This window comes from Acomys russatus, chromosome 17, assembly GCF_903995435.1.
Source record: "Acomys russatus chromosome 17, mAcoRus1.1, whole genome shotgun sequence".
Lineage (NCBI taxonomy): Eukaryota > Metazoa > Chordata > Mammalia > Rodentia > Muridae > Acomys > Acomys russatus.
In genome coordinates this window covers 4634077-4660503 of record NC_067153.1, presented here as the reverse complement: position 1 = coordinate 4660503, position 26427 = coordinate 4634077, and the positions used below count along the sequence as shown (strand labels likewise).

The 26427-nt window shown below is 46.4% G+C and overlaps 1 protein-coding gene across 4 annotated transcripts in view; it reads left to right on the top strand.

The window, feature by feature from the left end:
* Positions 1-26427, top strand: part of Ncald (neurocalcin delta) — a 268985-nt gene that overhangs the window by 69764 nt on the left and 172794 nt on the right. For 2 of the 4 annotated variants that reach the window (XM_051159483.1, XM_051159482.1), the window contains exon 2: positions 25967-26038. The exons of the other annotated variants lie outside the window; for them this stretch is intronic. The gene's annotated coding sequence lies outside the window, so the exon portion shown is untranslated. The remainder of the gene's footprint in view (positions 1-25966; positions 26039-26427) is intronic. 4 annotated transcript variants of the gene reach the window in all.

Here is a 26427-nt window from a genome sequence, read left to right as displayed (position 1 = left end):
TTTTTTTTAAGACAAAAATCTCTCTTTGCCCTTCAGGCTGGCTCCAGAATCATCCCCACAGCCCAGGTTGACATTGAACTCATAGCAATTCTTTTGTCTCTATCTGCTGAGTGCTGGGTCTATGGGTGTGAGCTACCATGTCCAGAAAATTAATGAACATAGTACTAGCTGTAGGTCTTGTGAGGAGATTGAAGCGCTGGTTTATTTTAGAGGCATTGACACCCTCGTAACAGTGAGCACACCGCTGCTGAGACCCCAGTTTCCAACTCCATACTGCATTAAGAGTGGGATTCCTTGGAGAAAGGGTTGGTTAGGACTAGGGCAGGAAATACAAGATGATCTTAGAGTATCCAACAGTGCCAGCAACTGAAGAAATGGGAAAAAAAAGACAAAGCACACACACACCCCACCCTCACACAAATGCGGGGGCCCTGTTGCAAGAGCTCCAAATAATAAGTAAAATAGCAGCTGAAGGGTCCTAGGTGATACAGACAGGAAGCAGAGCATAGGCTATACAGGGTGACATTCTTCCAAAATGTGGGCACGAGAAGGGTGACAAACCATGGTGACAAATCTGACAAGGGCTGCTTCAGACAGGAATGTTTTCGCTCTGGAGGATTGAGACCAGACCTTTGCCCCTGCCAGGCAAGCTCTCTCCTGTCTCACCTCCCCCAGGGAATCGCGGCTCATGTCACATCATGGTGGCCTGTCATATTAAAAAGAGGCGTCTTTGACCTAGAGTGAGAAGGGCACTTTATGCCTTTGCAGGGGGATTCTCCTCCCCACCTGGTCCCTGATTCTAATCGTGAGGGAAACACATTCTAATACTTGTCTATTCTAAATCTTTGGCCAGTACTCTTCTGAACCATCAATGTGGCCAAAAGCAGGTGACATATGAGAAGCTGTTCTGGACAAGTGCCTAAGCCAACGTTATGGCCGAATGTTGTATCATATCCCAGGATGACTCTGAGGCAGAACCAGGACATGGACAGGACATAGAGCTAAGAAAGTGTGTGGTCTAGTGAAGAGTGAGAGTCTGACATGGTTTATGGTTCATCATCTGTGACATGGACTCTTATTAATGGATAATATTTGGGAAGCTGAGCCTGGAGTCCACACACACTGTCTGTCTATCTGCACAACGAGTCTACAAATTATTAATTTTAAAATGCTGGAAAAGAAAATTTTATTTTTTTTAAATGAAGGATATTTCTCCCTTAAAATATCAACAAACCAAGCGCTGGTTTAGAGAAACACCTTCTAGTTTTAAGAATGATTTATATTTATATGTGTGTTTGGTATGTGCACGTGAATGCAGCTGGCCACAGAAGCCAGAAGAAGCTGCCAGATCCCCCAAAGCTGCAGTCACAGGCAGGTGTGAGCCCCCTGACATGGGTTCTGGAAACCCTCACTCAGGTCCTCTGCAAGGGCAATGCACCCTCTTAACCACTGAGGCATCTCCCCCACCTGCCAACCTTTAATTACCAAAATTCTTCTTCTTCTTCTTCTTCATCATCATCATCATCACCACTTTGGTGTCTAGTTCATCTACGTTTCAATATTCCCATCTTCATCCGTGAACTCTTACATTAAACAGGCTACATACATTTATACAGTATCAGCTGTATTTTATCATCCTTGAAAGGAAGAACAAGCTGGGCATGATGGTTGCATGTCTGTCATCTCAGTATTTATGAGGCTGAGGCAGGAGGACCTAGAGTTCAGGGTCTGTCTGGATACATGAGCCCGCACTTGGACAACAAAACCATAAATAAACAACAATAACAATTAGGGAAAAAGCAGGCGACAAAATCATTGTCAAAGCTGAACCATGGTTATTTGTGTGCACTGCGGACTGAAATTCTGTCCGTTACTTCTGCATCACCACGGCCAAACACCTGACAGAAACACTGAAGAGAGGAGCTGTTTATTTCAGCTCATGGTTTCAGAGGGATTACTGCCATGGAAACCATGGCAAAAATGGTTCCATCTGCGGAGGCAGGAGTCTAAGCCAACCACGAAGCAGAGAAAGCTAGCTGGAACCAGGCCTGGGTATAGTCTCCAAGGACCTGTTCCTGTTTACCCAAATCCGTCAGCTAGGCCTCAGCTCCTAAAGACTCCAACAGCCTTCAGAACAACAGCACAAGGAAGGACCTACTGTTCAAAACACGAGCTTGTGGGACATTCTAGACCCCAAACACAACAAAGGCCACATGTTTCTGCTGCCTATTGCTACAAAACAAATGACCACAAATACACGACTTAAGTCCGTCTTTCTGCATTGAGTCCAGGGGCAGCTAGCCCCAGCTCTGCTTACCATCTCATGAAGGTGTAAGCGAGGTGTTGGCTCCTATCAGGCCTCACTTTTTTTTTTTTTTTTTTTTTACTCTCCTGAAGTTTTGGTGAAATTCAGTTGAGGTCAGACTAGCGAGTCTCTCATTTTCTTTGTGGCTTTCACCCAGATCCAATCTCAGCTGGGAACTACCTATCGCTCTTTGCTCTGTGGCATTTCATAGCCCCGTCTCCACATGACAGCTTATTGTCTGACAGCCAGCAGAACACACTCGAGCTAGTGTCCTAGCACTTAGGAAAGTACCCACCTAGTTGGCATTGCCATGGCTGGCTAAGGAAAATGACAGGCTTTGCCTGCATGTCACGGGCAAGTGGGGATCTCTTGAGGGAGTGCAGGTTCTGGTATGGATATTACATCTATAGGCCAGGAGTCCCAGGATGCTGTGCCCCCCACCATGGGAGAACAAACTCATGAGTCGTGACATATGAGAAATTGTCCTGGACAGATGCGTAAGCCAACGTTATGACTGAACATCATATCATGTCCCGGGTTGACGCTGTGGCAGAACCAGGACATGGACAGGACAAAGAGCTAAGAAAGTGTGCGGTCTAGTGAGCAGTGAGAGTCTGACATGGTTTACGGTTCATCGTCTGGGACACGGACCCTTATTAATGGATAATATTTGGGAATCTGAGCCTGGAGTCCACACACACTGTCTGTCCATCTGCACAATGAGTCTACAAATTATTAATTTATAAATGCTGGAAAAGAAATTTTTATTTTATTTCTTTTGTTTGTTTGTTTGTTTTTCAAGACAGGGTTTCTCTGTGTAGCCTTGGCTGTCCTAGACTTGCTTTGTAAACCAGGGTGGCCTCAAATTCACAGTGATCCGCCTGCCTCTGCCTCCCAAGTGCTGGGATTAAAGGCGTGTGCCACCCTGCCCAGCGGGGGAAAAAAATTTTTTTTTAAAGTGAAGTATACCTCTCTGAAAACATCCAAGCACTGATTTAAAGAAACACCTTCTAATTTTAAAAAAGCATTTTTATTTATGTGTATGCACGTGTGCAGTATGTGCAAATAAGTGTGCTTGCTCACAGAAGCTGAAGGAAGCTGAAAAAGGCAGGGTGAGTGGGATGTGCCGGCAGCTTGCTTTCCAGCAGATTCTAGCTGGGGGTAAATAAATTGCCCTCCCTCCCCCTCACACAAAGTTGTCAACAACTAGCAATGCTCCTCAATGTTATCAGATGAGAGTTGGGCGTATATGAAAATCAAGGACTTGGAAAAAATGTGGAGATAGTTCTTAAATATATCACTATTTCTCTGACTAGTCTTTTTTTTTTTTTTTTTTAAGCACATCAATTTGCACATAAGTATGCTCTTGACTCCATGGCAACCATGTTTGTGAATTTTAAGTACGCCCTTCATCAAACTTCATAAAATATAATAGCATTGCTAGCCTTTCATGGTTATTTATTTAAAGGCTCTTTGGGTTGTTTATACTTCCATTTCAAACTTCTGTCCCCTAATAATTAATTAACAGAATGATGCCGCCCAAGTTGTGTGTGCAATGCTTTGCATGATGCTTATAAAGCTGTGTGTTTTAAATGTATTAGACACTGATTTTTGCAGACTTCCTATCATGAATTCTGAATGTTCTTCTTATAAAACGTCCCATCCAGAAGTGCGGTGTTACCACGTTGCTCCACTGCCTACTATAAGCACCACCTGTGTGTTTGGCGTCTCATTTGGTTGTTTTTCTTGTTTTGGTCTAGCAGCTTCTTATGCACAAATCATCAAAACCCCTACTGCGTATTCAGGCATCAGAAGTGCTCCTGTCCAGCCCGGCTGGAATTGAACTCGGGACTCTGCCAGCGTCTGTGGCTGAGCTTGAATCATATGATCATAGTGCCTGGGGGTCTCCGCTGAGGTCACTAAGAGCCTGTGAGGGGACGTGCAGGTGCCTTGATGGGATGGCTACGGTGAGGTGAAAGGGAAACACACACACTGTGGTTACTCGGTTAAGACACGTGCAGGGGAAACGCGCTCCCTGGCTTCTCCTGCCTCCCTTCTCTCCTTCCAAACTCACAGTAGGCCCCGGGGCTGTAGGTGTTGGCTTCTCTTGCCACAGGCTTGAAAGAGCCCTTGTTCAGAGCAACAGAGCTGAATCGCCTGCCGCTATGAGTGACATAACTCATTTGTCACAGAAAGGTCAAAGCTTCCTTCCTTTCTTCTTTCCTTCTTCTTCTTCTTTGGAGGTTGTTTTCTTTGTAGGAATTCAATAAAGGTGTCTCTTATAAACACAGAAACAATAAGTGAAGGTAAATACAAGTAACCTTTTCTGCTGGAGGAAAGCGGAGAGCAGCCCAGGGTGCATTTGTCCTCGGGCTACCTCCAGTGGAAGCTCCTAGAGTCTCTCTCAGCTCCTGACCTGTGGCGTCACATAAGTGCTTCCATTCGTTTCTTTACTGGGCAGGGCCTGGACTTGCCCAGCAGTCTCCTCAGATGTATTTGACACACACCTTCACATACAAACCTGGTTACACCCCTCTCTGAAGTTCTAGATATATTTGCCTGGTGGTTCAAGTGGTGATCATGAGGTTTTACGTGGAAGAGTCGGGCTTACTGTGCAGCAGTGCACTGAGTGAGGAACACTTCTGTGTGATACACCTGCCGTCGGGTTCCTGTTTCTGGGGCCATGCTAATGGAATGTGATGGTCAGTGAGCAAGTCAACTTCTGTGTCTCAGGGTACCCAAGTAGCAACTGGATGTGGCAGTAAAGCTGATATTAGCTCCTCGGAGTCTGGCTTCTCCTTTTCCAAAGTTCAAGTCACATGGGGATGCTAAAGTCCCTGCCCATCTTTCTCATATGTTGTTTGCCGCTGCGACAGTTTCTCTCCAGGGACCACAAGATCTTCAAAAGCAAGAACTTTGGTGCTTGCTGTGTTTAATAGCCCACAGTGCGATGCTCAGTGTCCACTTGCCCTCATCCCTGCTGCTGCTTCTTCCTAGCTCCATCTGACAGTGTTTCTTAAGATGGAGTGCAATACTTCCTTTCCCGGTTTCAGGAGCACAAGGGTGGGACCAGTCATGCAGAGGATCCATACCCGTCTTTGGGACCACCTCATCTTCCTTTTCTGCCTGTCCTGGAGCCCCCATTTTTTCCAGGCATCTCTTCTATACATCAGCCTATGAGTCCTTGAGTGAGCTCCAACTGAGAACTAGCCATCCTAAGAGAACCATGTCCTAAGGGACAAAACGACTTCAAGACCCAAAGCCACACACCTCCCATGGTGAACTTATGTTGGGAGCTATTTTAAAAATGAAAACCTTAACTTTCGTGGTCAGGAGAGTCAAACTACACGCGCAGTCGAGGCTGGTTGTCACTGCAGTAGCCTTTGTCATCTGGGGACCCTGGGTTCCAGCCTCAGTTTTCCTGTTCCCTGACTGCTAGTCCTTGGGCACATTTCTGAGCTATTTGAAGGTTTGTATAACTTCATCTAGAGCACATTTGAAACAGTCTACAGGGTGTTATGACAAGCCACTGAGTTCCTGATACAGCCTTCTTGGTACAACCCAACATGCACGGCACGTTTCTGCCACTAATCAATTCTAGAGAAGCAGTATGGATATGGAGGCCAAGGCCAAGAGCTGGTCTACTGAGCAAGACAGTGATGGAGGTGGATGCTGGGGAACATCACAGAAGAGCACTTTCTACCTTCTAGAAGCAGGACTGGTAGCCCATGGCTATGTGTGTTCAGCCACAGGTTCCACCTTCACCCCTGATCCATTCTTGGAAGCACCCACTGGGGAGCACTGGCACAAGTGGGAGATGTCAAAGTCCAAATTTAGAAGTTTAGTTTGGAGGTCTGACTGACTGACAATTCTAGAGCTAGTTAGCATCTTATTCTTAGAGCCAATCAGCATCTTATTCTAGAGCCAATCAGCATCTTATTCTAGAGCCAATCAGCATCTTATTCTAGAGCCAATCAGCATCTTATTCTAGAGCCAATCAGCATCTTATTCTAGAGCCAATCAGCATCTTATTCTAGAGCCAGCTAGCATCATCTTATTTCCATTAGGGTGAGCAGAGAGGGCTGACTTTACAGTGAGGAGAAGGCAGAAGGAAATAAGAAGCAAAGGACAGCTTGATCATTTCAGAGTTACTATTCTTACTAATCTTATAGAGTAGAAATAGAGGGGTGTCCTCATCATGCCTGCCCCTATAAACTGGCCTTTTCCAACTGGTTGCTGTAAATAACCTTAATCATCATTGGCCTCCACCCCCTCTTCTTCCTCCTCCTTTTCTTCTTGTTGTTGTTCTTATTATTATTCTTATTATTACTATTATTATTATTATTATTATTATTATTATTATTATTATTACTATTCCTCCTCCTCTTCCACTTCCCATTCTCCTTTTCCTTCTTCTTTTTCTTCCTCTTCCTCCTAACACACTTTAGGCTTCAGTCTGTTTACATAGTACTTGGTACGTATAACTCTGTTATGATCTTGTCTGCATAGGTTTAGTACATGTGCCCTGTCCAATTTTGTGGCCTCCTCTAAAGGCTTGTTTAGCACATGCATCTTATTGCTGCAGCTAGTGGGTAAAGGTGGCTCCCTCCTTAGCTGAAACCATGTGTTCCCAAATCTTTCTTCTCCTGCGGTCTATGTGGTCTTCAAAGCCACTGTCTTCTCACTTTTATTAACCCCCCCCCCACACACACCCCAACCACTGTAAAGAGTGCATGTTTAGCCAACTGTAGGCTTGTTTGAGAGGATAAACAATTCTGATTATAAGAAGAATTATATGAAAACACAGTATGAGTAGATCACTGTATTTCACTGCATTTAAGAATGGGGCAAAAGAAGATGGAAATGCTGTGGCTTGTGGTTTTCCAAGTCAATGCTGTTAGGGTCAGTGAAGGGAGAAGAGACTTGGTAAACCTGCAGCTGCTTTGAAAATTCTGGTCATGTTGCTTGGAAAGAGAGACAAGCTACCCAACACAAGCATATAAAATCAGAAGGATGGAAAAGCAAGCCTGATGCCAAAAGGGAGGAGCTGGCAGATCGGAATGGGTCCTTGCAGCCACCTGGTGTGTGATTTAACACTTCTCTGAGCTTTTGTTCCGCGATGTTTGTGACTGAGCTTATTCCCATCCCCTTGTCAAAAGCAGCATCTTTTAAGGGTGGATGTTTTCTTTCCATTCTTGTTTATACCTTCCCATCCCGCTGTTAATAAAATTGGTCTCTCACACTCTGCCTGGGGTGTTTTCTATTATTGTGCAGCTAAGATTGTCAGAGGAGGCTTTAAGCTGCTCTATTTGGAAAGATGGGGGAGCTGTGCTGCCCCGCAGACTCCCAGCATGCCACAGCACCTTCCCCATGATAGAGGCACATAGTTATTACGAACCTGTGACCAGCTGTGAATCTTTGCACATCCAAGCATTTTGAATGCTTGGATGTATCCGTTGTGTATCTTATTATAGAGCTTCTCACGTGGGCTGGTGCCTGGGGTCGAGAAAAATCCACCTTCTTCCCAGCTCTGTGTGGGAACTGGTGTCTCATTGCTTCCTCTCCCTACTCGTTCACATCGTTCCCTCACCTTCATCCTTCTCACCCGTTGCCATGGTCCTAGCATCCTTCTCACCCATTGCCATGGTCCTAGCATCCTTCTCACCCGTTGCCATGGTCCTAGCATCCTTCTCACCCGTTGCCATGGTCCTAGCATCCTTCTCACCCGTTGCCATGGTCCTAGCATCCTTCTCACCCGTTGCCATGGTCCTAGCATCCTTCTCACCCATTGCCATGGTCCTAGCATCCTTCTCACCCATTGCCATGGTCCTAGCATCCTTCTCACCCGTTGCCATGGTCCTAGCATCCTTCTCACCCGTTGCCATGGTCCTAGCATCCTTTTCACCCGTTGCCATGGTCCTAGCATCCTTCTCACCCGTTGCCATGGTCGTAGCATCCTTCTCACCCGTTGCCATGGTCCTAGCATTCTTCTCACCCGTTGCCATGGTTCTAGCATCCGTGTTCAGGCGATGCTCTGACTATAACACAGTGATGACGGTACCCAGGACCCACTGAACACAGAAACTGTCAATTTGACTTAGTTTTCTGAAACAGGAATCCAGAAACGTAGAAGGGCTGGAACCCTCAATTGCTTTTGATTTAATTCTAACTGTGATGGTTCTTTGTACCAAGAGGGATAAGCTTCAGCAAGTGGTAGAACCAAGTGTGCCCTTGACCTTCCAGAGTTTCTCCTTGACTTCATCTTACCAGGAGCCCTTCCCATCCCTCCCTGGGCAGGTACCCTCTTCACTTGCCATGGCCTTCACCATGGGGGCAGATGCTATGTCACACTCTCTGTCTCTCCCTGTGTGCCTCTCCCTGATCTCAGTTATTACTCCTTCAGGAATGAAGCTATCTAATCTGAACTGAGCTGTTGTGCAGAGAACTTGCAGCCCTCACGAGGCTGAAGTGGGAGATTCATACATCTGAGGCCATTCTGGGGCCACGAGATTAAGGGTTTATCTTAAGAAAAAGATTTCTTAAAGTTGAATTCAGTCATGTCTCATTCAGCCTGATGTAGCACACAGAAACATGAGTGGTCCCGGGCCAAAGGCTCCTCTGCTTGGTGGGCTTCTTACTAGCTCATGGCCTGGGCTTAAGTTCTTTAAACTTTCAGCTTTGCAATGGAGTTGGTGAGTCCATGCATCAGTCTTCCCCCTGGAAGGATCCTTATAATGCTCAATGGGGAAGGAGCCACTGAAAGCTCATTGTTAATAAGGAAGGCTCCCTGCAAAGATAAGTGTTAGCTACTCTTCTACTGCTGTGACAAAATGCCATGACCAAAAGCAACTTCCACAAGGAAGAGACGATTTGGGCTTATGATGCTACAAGGCCAGGAGCCAATTGTGATGGGGAGGCAGGACCGCAAGTAGCAGGCGTGGTGGCAAGGGCAGGAAGTTGAAAGAACATATCTCCAACCACAAGCAGTAAACACGGGGTGAACTGAAAGTGGGCTTCTGTTATAGACTTTCAGGACGTGCCTCCAGGGACAGCAAGGCTGTACCCCCGTTCCCAAATAACACCACCACCTGTAAACCAAGCAGTCAGATACTTGAGCCTATGCAGGCGTTTCTCAACCAAACCAGCACAGGGAGGAAGGCAAGAGAGTACCATACCCCTGCATAAAATGCATCGCTTCTTAGCAGAATATGACAGGGCAGAAGGCTTCAACTCGATTTTATTGTATTCTATAACTTCGTTGTCTGAGCTTGCTTCCTTCAGGAGTATGTGTTGTCAAACCTCATGGGGTTTTCATGAACGCCATGCATGTTCCTCAGCATATGGCTGAGTTATAAGGTTATTGTAAGATGGCACTATCATGAGCTGGGATGCATTTAGCACACCTCCTTCTGAATGTGGCTTCCTAGGAGCACAGCAGGCTACAGAACACAGGTTGTTTCCTCTCGTGACCATGAGGCCCACGCTGCCGTCCGTCACGGTGGCACAGTACAGTTGCTCTTAAAAGATCCAATTTCAAAATTTTAAATAGGGTTCTACTGACTGTAGCTTGTTTTCCTACCATTGTGATGCTGAAAACTGTCAGATTAAACATAAGGTGACGGTGTCGGCTTCTATTTTATAAACGTGCAGTGGATGGAATGCTGTCACCTCGGCGTGTGCTTTAAGAAGTGACTCTAGAGCTTGGACAAGAGATTCCAAGCATTTCGAAGCTGCCTTCCTATGAGGTATGCCTGCATTCTCAGATGGCTGAGAATGGCATCAAGGCAGCCAAGAAGAATGGTTTAGACTATAGGCAGCATTAAACAGAGAGACACGGTTTCCCACTTAATTTAGTGGGACGTAGAATCACCATGGAAACTGACCTCTGGGCATGTAGGTAGGGGTTATCTAGATTAGATTAACTGAGGTGGGTGAGCCGCCCTAAATGTGGATGGTACCTTTTAGTGGGCTGGGGTCCTAGACTGCCTGCAAAGGAGAAAGTGGGAGGAGCCTAGTATTCGCCTCTCTGTGCCTCCTGACTTTGGGCACAGTATAACTAGCTGTCTAAAGCACTTGCCACCATGACTTTCCTTCATGGACTCTATCCTGGAGCTATGAGCCAAAAGAAAATCTTCCTTATTTAAGCTGCTTTTGCTACAGTGACATAAGGAAGGCAAGGGTGATGCTCATTTCCTGGTGTGAACTTGACACTGTCCACACTGGACAGACAACACCAGCTCCTAGTGACTTACTTACTTAGTTACTTCAGATTTATTTATTTTTACTGTGTAAATATGAATGTTTTGTTTGAATGTGTATATGGCACCCTCAGAGGCCACAGGAGGGCATTAGATACCCTGGAATTGGAGTTACAGATGCTTGTGAGCTACTGTGTGAGTGCTGGGAACCAAACCTGGGTCCTCTGCAAGAACAGCAAAGAGCTCCTAACCACCGAGCCATCTCTCTGGCCCCTGATGTGCTTACTTCTAACTGACTTACATTATTAATTCAGTACAAGGTTTATATTTGCCCCCAAATTGTATTTGTCCCTTTAAAAGTGATCTACACGTAAGTCTGAGTATGAGCCAACAGACAGAAGAAGGCCGTAGATTGTGTCCTAAAAGGTCCCCAGGGTGGCCATGGTGAAACAAACTGACAAAGATGTGGTAGGCTCTGAACACTGCCTGGTACTGTGACTTCAACCAGTAGCCAAGAGCACCTTTGGCCAAGGGAGCAACACACCCACACGTAGAGTTTAGGATGCTTATTCGGCGGTAGCATGTGGAGGTCACAGGTAAAGAGAGTACAAATAGTGGGCCTAGTTGAAGGCAAGTTCAAGGGACTGGTAGGGTTTAATGGTGGCCGCAAAGCCGTGAGTCCCAGGAATGGGGAAGCGAAAGCGGATTTGAGAGCGCTGGTTAAGGTAAAACCCAGAGTTAGCCACTCGGAGAGAGAGGAAAGTGAGATCTGGAGTCGATGTAATTGGGAGGTCAGAAAAAAATAATAACAAAACCAAGGGTCTGAAGGAGCAGCAGAGATTGGGGTCAAAACAGTAATTTCACTTTCAATAGAATTTAGAAATACTATAAGACATCCACAGAAAAACCCAGAAATGAGAGAAGGGAAGAGAGAAGGCCAGAGACTGATGGTAGAGATGACAACTTAGGTTTTTCTGACAAGTCATTATTGGGGCCATGGGGGAGAAATTAGATCTAAACTCTGAAGAAACAACTATAGTGGCTGTCAGATTCAAAAGTAAAGTACTCAGAGTTGAGTTTCAGATAGAAAAGAATACTATTTTAGTTTAAAAAAATTCCCATAAAAATTTTAGACATACTAAAAAAATAATGTAATACTGACCTAAAATTTAAATTTAGCTGCAAGTTCAATATTTTTATTTGTACAACCTGGCAACTCTAGACAGTGGTAATGCCCTCATTTATACAAAGGGCAAGAGAAGAAGAGGAGGAGACAGCAGTGGAGCCTGGAAATGGACACGCAGGTCCCGGGAAAAACCAGGATGCTGCGTTACCATGGAACCTAAAGGCAGAATACAAGGGAGAGAGGACCAGGCCATTGGGAATCCATAGGCAGCTTGTGGCAAGCAACTGGCTGTGGTGGGTTGAAGAGCAGCGAGAAGGAGTCGGAGCCCTCCTGTTAGGAGGCAGGATGGGCAGGCGGGGAAGTGATGATTGTAAAGGTTACAATGCGGAAGGCATACTTGCAGGATGGAGGGAGGTCGAGGGAGAGCCGGAGAGGCAAACCCAAAACGGAAGGTGAGTGGTGGTGGAAAGACGTGCATGCCCTGAAAGGGAGTTTTACAAAATAAATTTATTTATGAACAAATTTACAAATAAATTGACACTCGCAGGAGGATGCTCCCTGCTCAATCTGTTCCTCGGACTCAAGAAGGAAGCAGGGGATGGATACAGATGTGGTTTCAAGAGGAGAGACTGAGATGGAGGCCTTTTACTTGCAGCTTGACTGGGCAATTGAGAGGGGATGAGATGGAGGCAAACGGTTGATTGAGGGGAGGATATGATGGCGAATTCAAAGATGCTCATAACTCATCCAAGACAGAATGCTCTGCTTCCCTCTGTTTGCATTTCCCTTCTGTTCTAGCCACCCCGTATATCGTATCGACTCACGGCAGGTGCAAATTGTTCACCGGGGAGAGAGAGAAATAACTGCAGCAGAGTTAAAGAGGCTTATTCTTCTCGGCTTTATTAAACCCAGAGATTCTGGCCCCAAAACAATCAGGGTCGTTTGTTCACATGGTGCCACAGGCGTGCCTAGCGGAGTCTCCTGGAGTCTAGCGGCTGTGTCCAGGGGAACAAGGGCCTTGCCGCGACACACTGAGGTAATAGGACCTCACAGACAGATACACAGGGTTCCTAGTCACCTTTCTCTTCTCTGGAAACAACTGGAAATTCTGCAGACGGGAAAAGATGCGGTCAAGCCTGCAGTTTTCCAGCCACTTTACCCGTCTTCTTGTAAGAGTAGGGGGTGCCCTGTGCAGCCCTGGGAGGGAGCCGCAATAGAGCTGTGGAAATGAGAGAGGGCCCAGAAAGAGAGACTTATTTCGGGGGTGCGGGGTGGGGGGTGGTGGGGTGGTTCTGCCCCGCAGGGGAAGCTCTTCTGCCTTCGGCCTGTTCTGAATTGCTCTCCCTCCCTGCCGCCCCAACCCAGAGGCACAAGTGAAATTCCTAAAAGCAGACTAGTGCTGTCTGGTTATTTTTAGTATTCGATGTTAGTATTTATCTAGCTTTGCAGTGTTAATGTGTCCTCCCACCCGTTCATCTTCCCGCCTCCTTGTGCTGGGCTTAGCAGAGACGCACACAAGAAAGCAGCTGGTGACCTCGCAGAAATGTGTCCTGGAGAGAAGAGACTGGGCCTTTAAAACCAGTCTCCCTCATCCCTGCCTTGCAGAGAAGAAAGACCTGGATTCTGTTAGCCAGGGGAGCAATAAAAATGGCGGTGCCTGTGGACCCGTTAGCTTATGTGTGCGTGGTGGGTGTAGGCAAGGGCGCTGGTCACAAAACTGGATTAGGGATCCCTCACAAGCAGGAGATGCTGAACTGGGTCAGAGGCCATGCAAACAAGAAGTCTGAGGGAAGCGGGTCCCCCAGGAGAGGGAAGTAAAAAGTCCATGTAAATAGCTGGGGCTTGAGACAGCTAGAAAGCCCGGAGAAAAACTGGATGGGTCTGGGGTGAGGAAAGCAAGGCACTGCAATAAACTGTAGCTGACTGCCGAAACTCTGCCCATTGCTGCCTCAGCTTCCATCCCTGGAGGGAAAGACAGAGCAGAGAAACTGCCAGAAAGCCTAGCAGAGGATACCTCTGGGCCACAGGGCCTCTTTCCTGCTCATGTATGTATTTAGTTCCAGGGAAGCAGGCACAAATGGTTCCCTTTGGTAACTTGGAAGAAAAAAGCATCACTTTGCTGTACCAGCTTTTAGGTCGACGTGTCCTGGTTTTTTTCTATCAACTTGTAATCCGGAAAGAGAAATGTTAATGGAGAAAATGTCTCTAATGGATGGACCTATATAGGCAAGTCTGCAGGGCATTTTCTTGATCAATGACTGATATGGAAGGGCCCAACCTACCAGTGAAGGTGCCATCCCCAGGCAGGTAGGTGGCCCTGAAAGCCGGCTGAGCCAGCCAGTAAGCATCCTCCTCCGTGGCCTCTGCTGAGCCATCCAGTAAGCAAGCAGCATCCTCCGTGGTCCCTGCTGAGCCAGCCAGTAAGCAAGCAGCATCCTCCGTGGTCCCTGCTGAGCCAGCCAGTAAGCAGGCAGCATCCTCCGTGGCCTCTGCTGAGCCAGCCAGTAAGCAAGCAGCATCCTCTATGGCCTCTGCTCCAGTTCTGCCTTGAGTTCCCATGCTGGCTTCCCTCCATGATGGGACTGTGATGTACACATGTATGTATGCCAAGCCTTTCCTGCCAGAGTTGCTTTTGGCCATGTTGTTTATGGTATAACGCTTCTCTGACGTGTGAGGCTAAGGGGCCAGAAGGAGACATGGTGGAGAAGAAGGCTGAGAAGGCACACAGAACAACAGTGTCTGAGAATTGCCCAAACTGGCCAAAGGACATCGTGCACAGAGTCAAGAGGTCGAGCCAAGTCTCAAACAGAGCTAACCATGGGAATCCACCCTAACACATGTAACGGTCAATTTTTTTTTTTTTTTAATGAAGTAAAAGATTCTTCAAGCAGTGAAGGTGGATCAACATCTCACCTGCAGGAGGAAGTCTGCAGAGTGTCACCCGTCAGGGCACGTCAGCTAGAGCAGATATAGAGACCTGCTGACAAGGACTGTCAACGTAACACTACAGTCAACGGAAACCTCTTTAAAAATCTAAAGGAAGAACCATAGTCATGCTAACTGATGCACAAAAATCAACCCAAATGACAAAAGTCAACAACCATTGGTGAGAAAGGAAGGGGCTTGGGTTACCAAGGAAAACCTACAGACTCCTGCAGCTCCCAGGATGCTGAGAACAAGGTGGGAACGCCCCTCTCACGGCTCCCGCTCAGCGTAGCACCAGAAATCGTGCATTGCAGGGGAGCAAGAAGACGCAGTAAAAACACACAGAGCAGAAAGCGAGGAACAGAATTGCTTCCTCCTTACAGAAAGCATGGTGGCCCGCTGGGAAAATCCAGTGGTGTCTACCAAAATCCCAAACCATGGCAGCCGGCTGGGAAAATCCAGCGGTGTCTACCAGAAAAATCCAAACCAGCCAATTAACAGCACTACCCTCATCCCTGGAATTAAGGAGTAGAGTTCATCAAGATTACAGATGAAAGAGGAAAAAATGAAAAAAAAAAACCTCTATAAATATCAACTACTATATGCTAGTAATATATACACACTGAAGTTAAAGCCCAGTTTCACTTATAATCACTTTGAAATATATGGAATGATTAATACTGCTACTAAAAACAGAAAAATTGCACATGGAATACCTATATATCTAAAATATTTTACAAAAAAATTAATACAGAGAATTACAAAATTCCTATAAAATCAAAGAATATTTAAGTGAAGAAATATACTGTTGTCTTCATGGAATAGAAGACGTAACAGAGTAACCATGTCAGTTCTCCCCAAATTTATATTAATCCTATATTTCATATACTTTTTATTTTTAAAACCCTCACAAAGTGGTTGGGTGATGTAAACAACATTTTTCTAAATTTAAATTAAAGTTGCAATGCTTAAAGCAACATTAAAAAAAAAAGGGAATCTGATTTTAAGATTTATAGATAGTAACCAATTAATATACAGTAATCAATGTGTTGCTTAGCAGTGTGGGGGGGGCACATTGACAGTAGAGCAGCTCAGAAGACCTGCAAGTGGTCATAAATAAGTATTAGCCAAGTGCACTGTGGTCAGTGTGTCAAAGTAATTCAGTGGAAGAGATATTCTCTCAAAGCAGTAGTGCTCAGGTAACTGCATATCTATAAGTTAGAAACAAAGATTTTTGGGTTGGTGAGAGGTGCTGGACCCACAGTCCTGAGTGCCCTTGCACTGGAGGGCACATATCACCCAGACCACAGCCCTGGACAGTGTTGGTAGAAGCCAGCTTGCTCAGAGGGGTGTGTGCGCGCTCAGTTCCGTGGGACAAAATTGCTCCTGTGCTGCTTTCAGTTCACACCCACCCACATGTAAGCTTAATTTGTATTTTCTTGATGACACACACAGTTGCTCAGTTTTTCATCTGTCCATTCACCGTGCCTGCCTTTCTCCTTCATGGCTTGCTTTGCTATTGTGTTGTTTTTATGACAGATTCATAGCATTTCTTTAAGCACTGTTTTTGGCCTGTCTGGTTTTTTTTTTTTTTTTTTTTTTCACTTTTTAAAATATTACATTTATTTAGGGGGTGGTGTGGGATTGTGCACCTATCATACCTGTGGCGGTCAGAGGCCACGTGTTTGGAGTTAGTGCTCTCTCCTTCCACTATGTGGGTCCTGAGAATCAAAGTTAGGCCCCCAGGCTTGGTGGCAAATGACTTCATCTGCTGAGTCATCTCCCCTTTTAAAATTTTTTTTATCATACCTTAATATTACATTTGCAAATATGTCAGACTTTCTTTTTATGGTTAACCCTTATATGCCTTGAAGACTCCTTTCCCATTTTTGAGGTCAGAGAATGTTATTATTTTTTTCATCTTCCTCTAAATGTTTAAGCCTTTCTGCTTTTCACAGCTAAACCCTTAATCCCCCTGGAATCAATCTTTGGGTATGCTTTCTTCTTGACTGGGTAAGTTATTTCAACTTTCATGGGAGCTCTGATGTCTTTTAATAGCTCAGTGAATGAGAAAATCAAGGAAGAAATCTCCTCTGCAACAAGATTTGGGAAGAAGCCTGGCTCTCCCTTAGACACCCTAGAGAGAACTTATGTTGAAATGAGACAAGTGTCCTTTGCTTCAGCCAAGGCTGGCTTGCTTTGGCAACTAGAATGTGTGAGTGTCATGTATTTTTAAAAAAGAAAGAAAAAAGAAGAAAAAAATAACGGTGGGAAATGAGTCGTCTGCCACCATTTGAACTATGGCTCAAGACATTTAAATAACCTACTTGCTGAGAAAGCAAGCAAGCTTTTGGAAGCCAGGGTCTCGTGCGGCCCAGGCTGGCCTTGAACTTAGCTATGTAGATAGGGGTGACCTATAACCCCTGACCTTCCAGTACTGGGGTTACAGGTATGCACGCCAGCCTGGCTTAGGAAGTTTGGAAAGGGTCCTCACATTCCCACCACAGTTAGGCTCAGCAGTGAGAGTCCCTGAAAGCACTTCCTGTGGTAGTCAGAGGACAGTCTGCTTTGGCAGCGCCTAGTATGGGAGTTAGCACTGGCCAGGAGGTCAGGGAACCTGACTGCAAGCCTTGATTTCTCACTCTCAAGGTGTTTGTGTAAATTCCTTGCCTCGGTGGCCCCTTCTAGAATGGCTTAAGCAAATGGTTTATTTATTCTCACATGACAGGCCAGGAGCAGGTAGGGCAGGCCAGCGCCTTTTGGTTTAGGTCATGTGGCTTTTGTCATGTAACCTCCATTCATAGAACTTCCGTTCACACATCCAGGACCCACGCTGGCTTGCTTGCCCTTCCTCCTGCTCCTCCTCAGCTGAAAGTCCCTGCCTTGGACAAAATGAGGGTTCTGGGGTGGGGGGAGAGGGGTAGATTTAACATTGGGGAGGCAGCCTGCAGCATCTGTCATGGTCTCTGCTTCCAGCAGGGATGTCTGCCCACTCTGGCAGAGCTGTGTGGATGACAGAGGGAAAGATGGAGAGCAAGGGAAATTCACACACCGTAGAATGCATTTCATAACCGTGATGGGGTTCTGAGTTAGTTCCTCGGAGAGTAAACTCTGTGCTGATAGGAAATTTTAGGAAAGCAACGCTCGGGAAATTCCATACTCATCCAGCCTTGCTCCTCCTGGCCTCGGTAGCCGACAGTCCACAGGCTAGCCGCGTGTGCTTGTGGACACGCAGCCTTGCATACCGACCTTGCCCTCTCTGTCCAGCCTTGCTGTGGGAGAAGCGTGTGGCTGCTCTCCCAGAAGACCCTCACCCCCTTCCCTAGCTCAAAGAGCCCCGAGTGCCTCCTCGTGATGTGTCTCTTGCCTCTAGCCTCACCTCTTGGGATCGCCTTGGATTAAAGTCCTTCTGCGTGTTGGACTCACAAAGCCGTGATTTCTGAGTTCAGCCTCGAGGTTGTTAGGATGGATGAGGCCGGCATCCTCTGAGGATGTGAGTGAATCTGATTTATGCTCCTCATTGTCTATGTATGATTCCCAAATGACAACTCCTATACGTTTATTATTTTAACCAATTTCTGTGTATTGACAATAGTGTGTGTGTGTGTGTGTGTGTGTGTGTGAGAGAGAGAGAGAGAGAGAGAGAGAGAGAGAGAGAGAGAGAGAGAGAGAGAGAGAGAGAGAGAACACACTGGTATGTAAATAAGTTTATTTTGCAGTTGATAGTCCTTGGCTATAGCTGAGTTCACATGCCTCTCAGTAGCAGCTGAGACCATGAAACAGTGGGCACTGCTCTTTGAGGGGACAGTGCCTATGACGCTCCCCTCTGAGTGCTTTAAGGCAGCTGCCAGAGGAGCTGAGCTGCGACGGTTGTCAGAGGTGTGTTTCCTGCTTCCTGTTGGCTACAGAAGGCAGAAAAGTAACCTAAGCTTTCTTGCTGCTGCCAAGTGTCTGACTATGAGTGACCGCAATTGCAGAGCCCCCGCCCACCGCTGAAAGGACCTGCCTGGAAAAAGCAGCTTTGAGCCCCGAGGTGCGCCGAGGTGCCGGTGCTGGGACTGTAGAGTGAGTTCTTTCCTAAGCTTTTGAGAGGTCTGGATTCTAGTCTGTAAACTCTGACTTAAAACACAAGCTTGTTTATGCTGGTTAGATGGCTGAGTCTTTATGTTTGCAGACATTTGGCAGACAGAGGGCACTGGGCTGCTGTGTGTCCTCAAAGCTTTGCCTGGGGGCCCCCATGGACATGGTTGACGTGAGGTGTTTATACAGCCCCAAAGGCAAAGCTGAGCACTTGTTCTAATTTTCAGAGGAGAAGAGAAAATCTGTTCTTTTCTACAGGACTGGATTAGATGGGAACTGCATTTAAGTATAGCATTCAGGAAAACAAAGCATTAAAAAATGCAAAATAGGAGACTTGGTAATGAAGTAAAAGACTGGCTATTGGTTCCTAGGGAATGATTGAGTGCTTCCATCCCTCCGAACTTCTCAAGTCGGCTTGTTTATTATGAAAAATTGAATCTACTGTACGTTGGGCGCTGGAATTTTTTTTTTTTTTAATTCAGAATAATTTTGAGAATCTCTTACAGTGGGGGCCACACTGCCATAGAAGGTTTCCTGCTGGGATAGGAGCAGCGTCGCTTTTCTAATTTGTTGGTATTTGTCACAAAAGCCATCTCATTGGTTATACAGGAAATTGACTTTTCAGGAAGGGGACTCTGCCATATATGAGTGTCTTAGAAAATGCTCAAAATATGCTAGTGGGCCTAGAAGAGAGCCAGCCAAGATTTGGAGGCAAGTTAATAGGACATAGTCATTGGCAGCAGTGTGTGTGTGTGTGTGTGTGTGTGTGTGTGTGTGTGTGTGTGTGCGCGCGCGCGCGCGCGCGCGCGCGCGCGCTGCGCGCTGGGGTCAAACCATCACTTAATAATTAACAATTAATCTTATGTGTTCTTGGCCAAGCAGTTTAGTGTGAGAAGAAAATGGCAAAAATGAAAATAAATAATGGCAAGACAAAAACTATTTAACAACAAAAAAGTTGGCCTCACAAAGAAGAACACCATGTTTATGTGAACTGAACTTCTTTCCCCTCTTAGGTCTCTCTGATTTAAGTGTTCGATTAGTCACACAGCTGATCTGCTTCCTCTGGGTGACTCGAGAGAGTGAAAGTAAAATGCTTTTAAGGAGCCCTGCAGGACAGGCCTGAACTGCCAGGAGTCCTGTTTAAATTTAATGGCATTGCCCTGCTGGCCCTGGAGGTCAACCTTTGTGCTTCCCCGGGAGGCTGCAACAAGACTGTGCACTTAAACCTACTAAGCACAGGCAGCAGGAGGAGCTCTTTCTTTTTGTGACATGTGACATGGCAGTCTTTCTCAATGGATGTCATATCACTAGACATGGCAGGCAGTCTTTCTCATACCTATCTGGGCTGTCATAGAAAGTGTGTGTTGCTAAAGACAGCAGAGCAAGCGTGAAAGCCAACAGGGGAACACCTCTCTTTAAATGTGGGGGCACAGAGAAGAGCCACAGCACTGTTGTCTTTGTGACAGCATCTCACTATGTAGCCCTGTGTGGCCTTGCCTCCTGCCCCAGCCTCCTGAGGACTTAGGGTTCTGCCTGGCTAGCCGGTTAGTTGTCACTGCCCCTGGCAGAGCATCCTCACTCCCCTGTGCCTACTGTCTCAGAAGATTCCTTTGCGTGACTCTCTTCTAGAGTAGACCTAAAGAATGTTCCATTTCCACTCTGATTGATGTGGGGAGGTCCCCGAGTCCCAGGTTCACACATGCAGCATACGCCATGCCCAAAGAAGAGTAGGCAGGTGAGTGAGGGACAGATAAGCTCTCTGAGAGTGGAGAAGCCATTCTTGCAGTGACAGCTCTTGTCTGGAGAGAGCAGGGGCCAGTCTAGAGGGAAGTGACTTTCTAGTGCAGGTTTAGACATCTCATCTGGGTTTTCCCAAAAGAAGAAGCCAGCAAATCTCCCTGACTCTTGTAGGATTTGGGGAATTTTGTGCCCCCAAAAAAAAAAAAAATCCAGACATGAGGAAGAATTGCCTACTGGCAGGCTGTGATAGCAATAGGCAGGAAGGCTACATGTGACGTAATTGCTTTACATTATGCAGAGAGAAAGTCTAAATGGGGGGGGGGGAGTCTCCATCGAGTCCCTCCCATCATAGATTGGGGAACCCCATGGAAGTGTAGAAGGGAAGATTGAGAGAGTCAGAAGGGATATCAACTAGGCAGGGCTCACAGAGAGTGGAGCAGCAGGTGTGGGACCTGCAGGGGTCTGCACCGGGTTCTATGCATGTGTTACTGCTGTGAGCTTGGTGTTTTCTCTTGGAGGAGCTAGAAGGGGGTGGGTCTACAGTAGAGGGGAGGGGAGGGCGCCTGGAAAGAAGAGAGGGGGAGGGGAGGGGAGGGCACCTGGAAAGAGGGGGGAAGGGGAGGGAAGGGCGCCTGGAAAGAGGGGAGGGGGAGGGGAGGGGAGGGTGCCTGGAAAGAGGAGAGGGGGAGGAGACAGGAGGATGCCTGGAAAGAGGGGAGGGGGAGGGGAGGAAAAGGCGCCTGGAAAGAGGGGAGGGTGGGGAAACTGTGTTTGGGATGCATTATATGAGAGAACAATCTATTGTCAGTAAAAGAAAAATAATAAAAAGAAATTACTTTAGAGTGAAGTGTGTGAGTGGACTTGAGTTTGTGGCTAGTGCTAATGCTCTGAGGATGAGCGTCTGGCTTTAGCTCCCTATGTGAGGACTGCTTTTACTGGATCCCCAAGAAATTGCTACTTTCCCCCAAGTCCCCCCAGGTGACCAGCTTCTCCACTCCAGAGTGCTCGGAAGAATTGTGGTTTTTTTCCTGCACTGGATTTTCTTTCTTTTCTTCTGTTTTCAGTAGTGAACACTACATTGTGTTCTACACAGTAAGTCACCAAGGATTTGAAGGTGTGACATCAGATAACAGCTTTTAGCCTGAGTGCTTACTAAGTATTAGTCTTAATGTCTCATAAATGGCCAGCTGTCACCAAACATGGATTTTTTTCAACAGACTCCCCATCATTTGGGAATAATGATGGGGAGAGACTGTCTGGGAGACAGGGAACACAGGGTGCCAAATATTCAGAGGATAATTCAAGTTTGTGCCTAGATGTTTACAAACACTCACATAGAAACTAATGTTGATCAGCCACGCAGTTGAGTCTAGGTCAGCCATTTTCCACCCATCATGCATTCAAGCCCAGAGCAGCTAATACATTCAATGAAAAACAAAAACAACAAAACTGCCTTTTCATCAGGGCATGCAAAAAAAAAACAAAAAAAAACAAAAAAACCCACAGAACAAGGGCAGCTAATTTCCTAGCAATTGGCGACAAGACCTCCTTGTGGCATCAAGCAGAGCACGTGCCCAAAGCGGGCAAACAGTCATTTCAATAATGGATGTGTGCTGACTCAGCACCCACTGACATGAGCCCTTGAGAAGAATGAATGATATTATACCACCCATTTGATAGCAGGTCATGTTCCTGAAAGTACATCTTATTTATTCATTCAACATGCAGTGGTTTTGGCATCATTATGTGTCAGGCACCGTGCCAGGTGTAGGGGGGCCAAGAAGGCACAAGCTCACGCACTCAGTAGGGTGGGGCTATCCTTTGGCCCTTGGTTCTCTCCCAAACGGCCCATAGCACGAAACTAGTGAGAGGTGGTAGTACTTTTAAGAGGGGGATCTAATTGGAGGAAGTCAAGTCACGGGGAGCACGCCAGCCCCCATCTCTCCTTGATTTCTGGATGCCATGAGGCAAACAGCTTCTTCCCGTGTCCACTCACACCATGTCGGACTGTCTTCCCATGGGCCTAAGGACAATGAGTTTAGCTGTCTGTCACCTCTGAAACTGTGAGCCAAAACCAAACCTTTCTTTCTTTTTAGTCCGATGACTGATTTCAGGTATTTATCACAATGACACAAAGGCAACATGAATATCTTGTACTGGGGGGGGGGGGGGGATAGCCAAATGATCACACAAGAGTATTTCACAAATGTGTTGAGTATTGCAGTGGGGGATGGGATGGGGGCGGCAGGGAACTGTGAGCCTGTAAATTTCTGATGTCACACACAGCTTCACTGGGAGTAAAGGGGGGTGTGTGTGTCCCAGGAGAATTCTGAAGGTGTCAGCAAAGGCCTGAGCTAGAGGGATAGAAGGAAACACAAAGCTTTACAGAACCTGGACCCTGACCAGTGCTGCCGTAAAACAAGGTGCCATGATGTACGGACAGGGCCTAGGAGAGGACGAATGAGAAAAACAGCATAGTTGGTCTGTAACAGAAAACACAGTCTGTTATTCCCTCTCCGTGGTGTGAAAATAAAAGGAACTCACAGTTGCCCAACAATTCTGCCCTTTGTAGGAATCCATTTCTTTATCCAACTCCCTTATCCAGCCAAAAATACATAAGGCAAAAAAAAATCCCTGATAGCAGAGATATTAAATTCTGGTGGAATGGGCGGCAGACAATAAACCAATGTAATGGTTCCGTGGTGTGTTTTCATTTGTGGCTACGTGGTATGAGTGGTGTTTAAATAAAATTTAAATACACGCGATGTTGCATTGAAGCGCGTGACTCCTCTGTTGAGTAAGCGGAAGGCTCGTGTGCCAGCTGTCAGGAAATGGTGCTGGACTGACTGGGTGCAAGACTGCAGAGGGCTTCCAGAGAGACAAGTACAAGAGAGAAGGTGGGGTTCGTGCCAGTTTCTTCTTGGGTCTGAGGACGGAACAAGGCCCCTCTTCTCCTTGTGCTTTACCGGGTCTCCCTGGAGGTGTGGGGGAAGGGCAAGGGGAACGGAAAGGCAGAGCACTTGACACTCTTCCTGCCCCTTCCAGATGGGTAGAACTCATTGGACATTAAATATAGTTCATAGACTTTCCACCCTTATCATCCCGGCAAGGTTCATGCCTATAGTCAGCGGACACATTCAACGAGAATTATTCACTCCCATATTCTCCAAAGCTGCTCTGTGATGGTGTGCCTTAAAATTGTCTGTGACTCACCACTCAGGGCACAGTGCATCTCCGGAGCCTTGTTTGAGCCCTGGTTCTAGCGACATGAAGAACTTAAACAAGGCACATTTAATGAGATCGATTCTCATATTATAGGTTTGCAGTTGGCCCCGTCTTCTCTGGAGACTGCTTAAAAAGTTCTTCATGACAGTGGAGCCTGCTGACACAGGCCTGTAATCTCACCTACCCAGGAGGTTGAGGCAGGAGGATTGCAAGCCCAAGGCTGGCTTGGCCTACAGAAAAGAATCCTTCATGGCAGTACTTGGATATAGACATGGAAATAGATAGACTTAAGCCTGGCCACCTACAAGGTTCACTGTCAAGCCGGATGCAGAAGTCAGGTTTGGCCCACTGGTTCCTTCTATTAAAGGGAGGCACATTAGCAAGGCGTTTGAGTCAAGAAAATCAAATTTCCAGCCTTTCAGAGTATAGAAATCGACACGGCTATCTCTGTAGTGGTCACTGTCTTAGTCTGGGCTGCTACAAGAAAATGCCATAAACTCAGTGGATTATAAACAATAAAAGTTTGTATTTTTATGGTGCCGGAGGCTGTGAAGTCTCCAATTATGGTACTGGCAGATTCTGTGTCTAGGGAGAGCCCGGCTCATAGTTGAGAGACTGTGCCTTTGCTAATGGTCTTATGGAGTAGACGGGAGGTGGGGCGAATGAGTGTGTGTGGATGAGAGGCTGGCGGTCTGTGGTGTGTATGGTGTGGTGTGATGTGGTGTGTATGGTGTGGTGTGTATGGTGTGGTGTGATGTGGTGTGTATGGTGTGGTGTGTATGGTGTGGTGTGATGTGGTTTGTATGGTGTGGTGTGTATGGTGTGGTGTGTATGGTGTGGTGTGATGTGGTTTGTATGGTGTGGTGTGTATGGTGTGGTGTGATGTGGTGTGTATGGTGTGGTGTGTATGGTGTGGTGTGATGTGGTGTGTATGGTGTGGTGTGTATGGTGTGGTGTGATGTGGTGTGTATGGTGTGGTGTGTATGGTGTGGTGTGATGTGGTGTGTATGGTGTGGTGTGTATGGTGTGGTGTGTATGGTGTGGTGTGATGTGGTTGTATGTGTGTGTTATGTGGGTGTATGTGTGGTGATTGGTGTGTGTTGGTGTGGTGTGTATGGTGTGGTGTGTATGGTGTGGTGTGTATGTGTGTGGTGTGATGTGGTGTGTATGGTGTGGTGTGTATGGTGTGGTGTGATGTGGTGTGTATGGTGTGGTGTGTATGGTGTGGTGTGTATGGTGTGGTGTGTATGGTGTGGTGTGATGTGGTGTGATGTGGTGTGATGTGGTGTGTATGGTGTGTATGGTGTGGTGTGTATGGTGTGGTGTGTGTTGGTGTGGTGTGTATTGGTGTGGCATGCATTGAAAATGGAGAACAACCACCTTGTCATTGCCTAGACACTCTCCACCCTTTTTTTGAACCAAGGTCTCTCACACCACGTAGGCCAGACTGACAGTCTAGCCACCGAACTCCAGGGATCTTCCTGGCTCTGCTCTCTGGCGTCAGGATTGCATGTGCATGCCACCATGTCCACATTCTGAGGAACACACATTTAAATTTAGTTCCTTATGCTTTGTGCCAAATACCTTAGCACAACTGAGCGATGACCCTAGCCAGGTGTGCGTGCACGAGTGAGTGCGTGAGTGCGTGAGTGCATGCATGTGTGTTTGTGGTGCCCTTTATATGAACATGAAACATCACCGATGAGGACTTAGACTTAGTAATCTAGTCATTTTCTCCAAATCTCATCACCATGGGGCTAAAACTTCAACATACGAGTTTGGTCATTTTGAATCAATTTGACAATTCTGTTGCATGAGCTGTCCTGAGCATATAGGCGCTGAGCAGCATTCCAAGGGCAGTAGAATGTGACGTCAGTCGTGACAACTATCTCTAGACATTGTCAAATGTCTCTAGGTAGGACGGCTTCACCCTGAGTTGAGAATCACTGCTTTGGCTGCCACAATCGGTGACTCAGATGATGAATTATAACTTTGTGTCACAATTACATGGCAAATGTGTCCGTTGGATGGTGTGATGTATTTATAGTTCTGTGGTTCTCACAGCACAATCAAGAATAATATAATGAAAGGAATTCAAAGACCGAGCAATTGGGGACTTAGCCAGCCAGGCTGTGAAGTTGTAACACAGTAACGTACTTTTCAGGGGGCCGTGTGTACGCTCAACAGCCTTCTTTTACTTGCAATCATCTTATGGTTTTAACCTTGGTGTTTAAAACATACATGGTGGTTTAATTGTCTCTCAAAAGATATGCTTTTGAGAATTTCAGTGCCAAAGAAGGCTCTGGCTCCAATGCTCACATGAGTAGCCTTTGGGTAATGTGTACAAACATATTCTGGTTTTTTTAGGAAGCAAGAAACAACACAAGGTGGAAGGAAAGCCACTCTGGGCCTCCTGGTGCCGATCCTTAGCATTTTCATGTAAGTTGCTGTAATGGTGTGTTGATTTAATGTTCCCTTAATATCGTATGATTTAATCTAACCTTCTAAAAATGGAAAACCCTGTGTTCTCCCTGTCACTGTAAAGCTAAGAGCTGGCATTTCAATCACTTTAATCGTACATGACTAGATCTCCCAAAGGTATTTCACCATGCCATTGAGCCCAGAGAAGAAGTCATAATGCATATGATTACACAAACATATGGCTAATATGTGGCACCACACCATGTAGAAAATGATTTCTTTCTTTCTTTTAAAAAATGATTTTTTAAAATTCCTTTTTCCAACTACTTCCTCTTGCCTCAAAGTGTTACACATGGTTCACACGACACTGGGACTATTTGTAAAGTAAAGCTGTCTTCTGTGTTGCT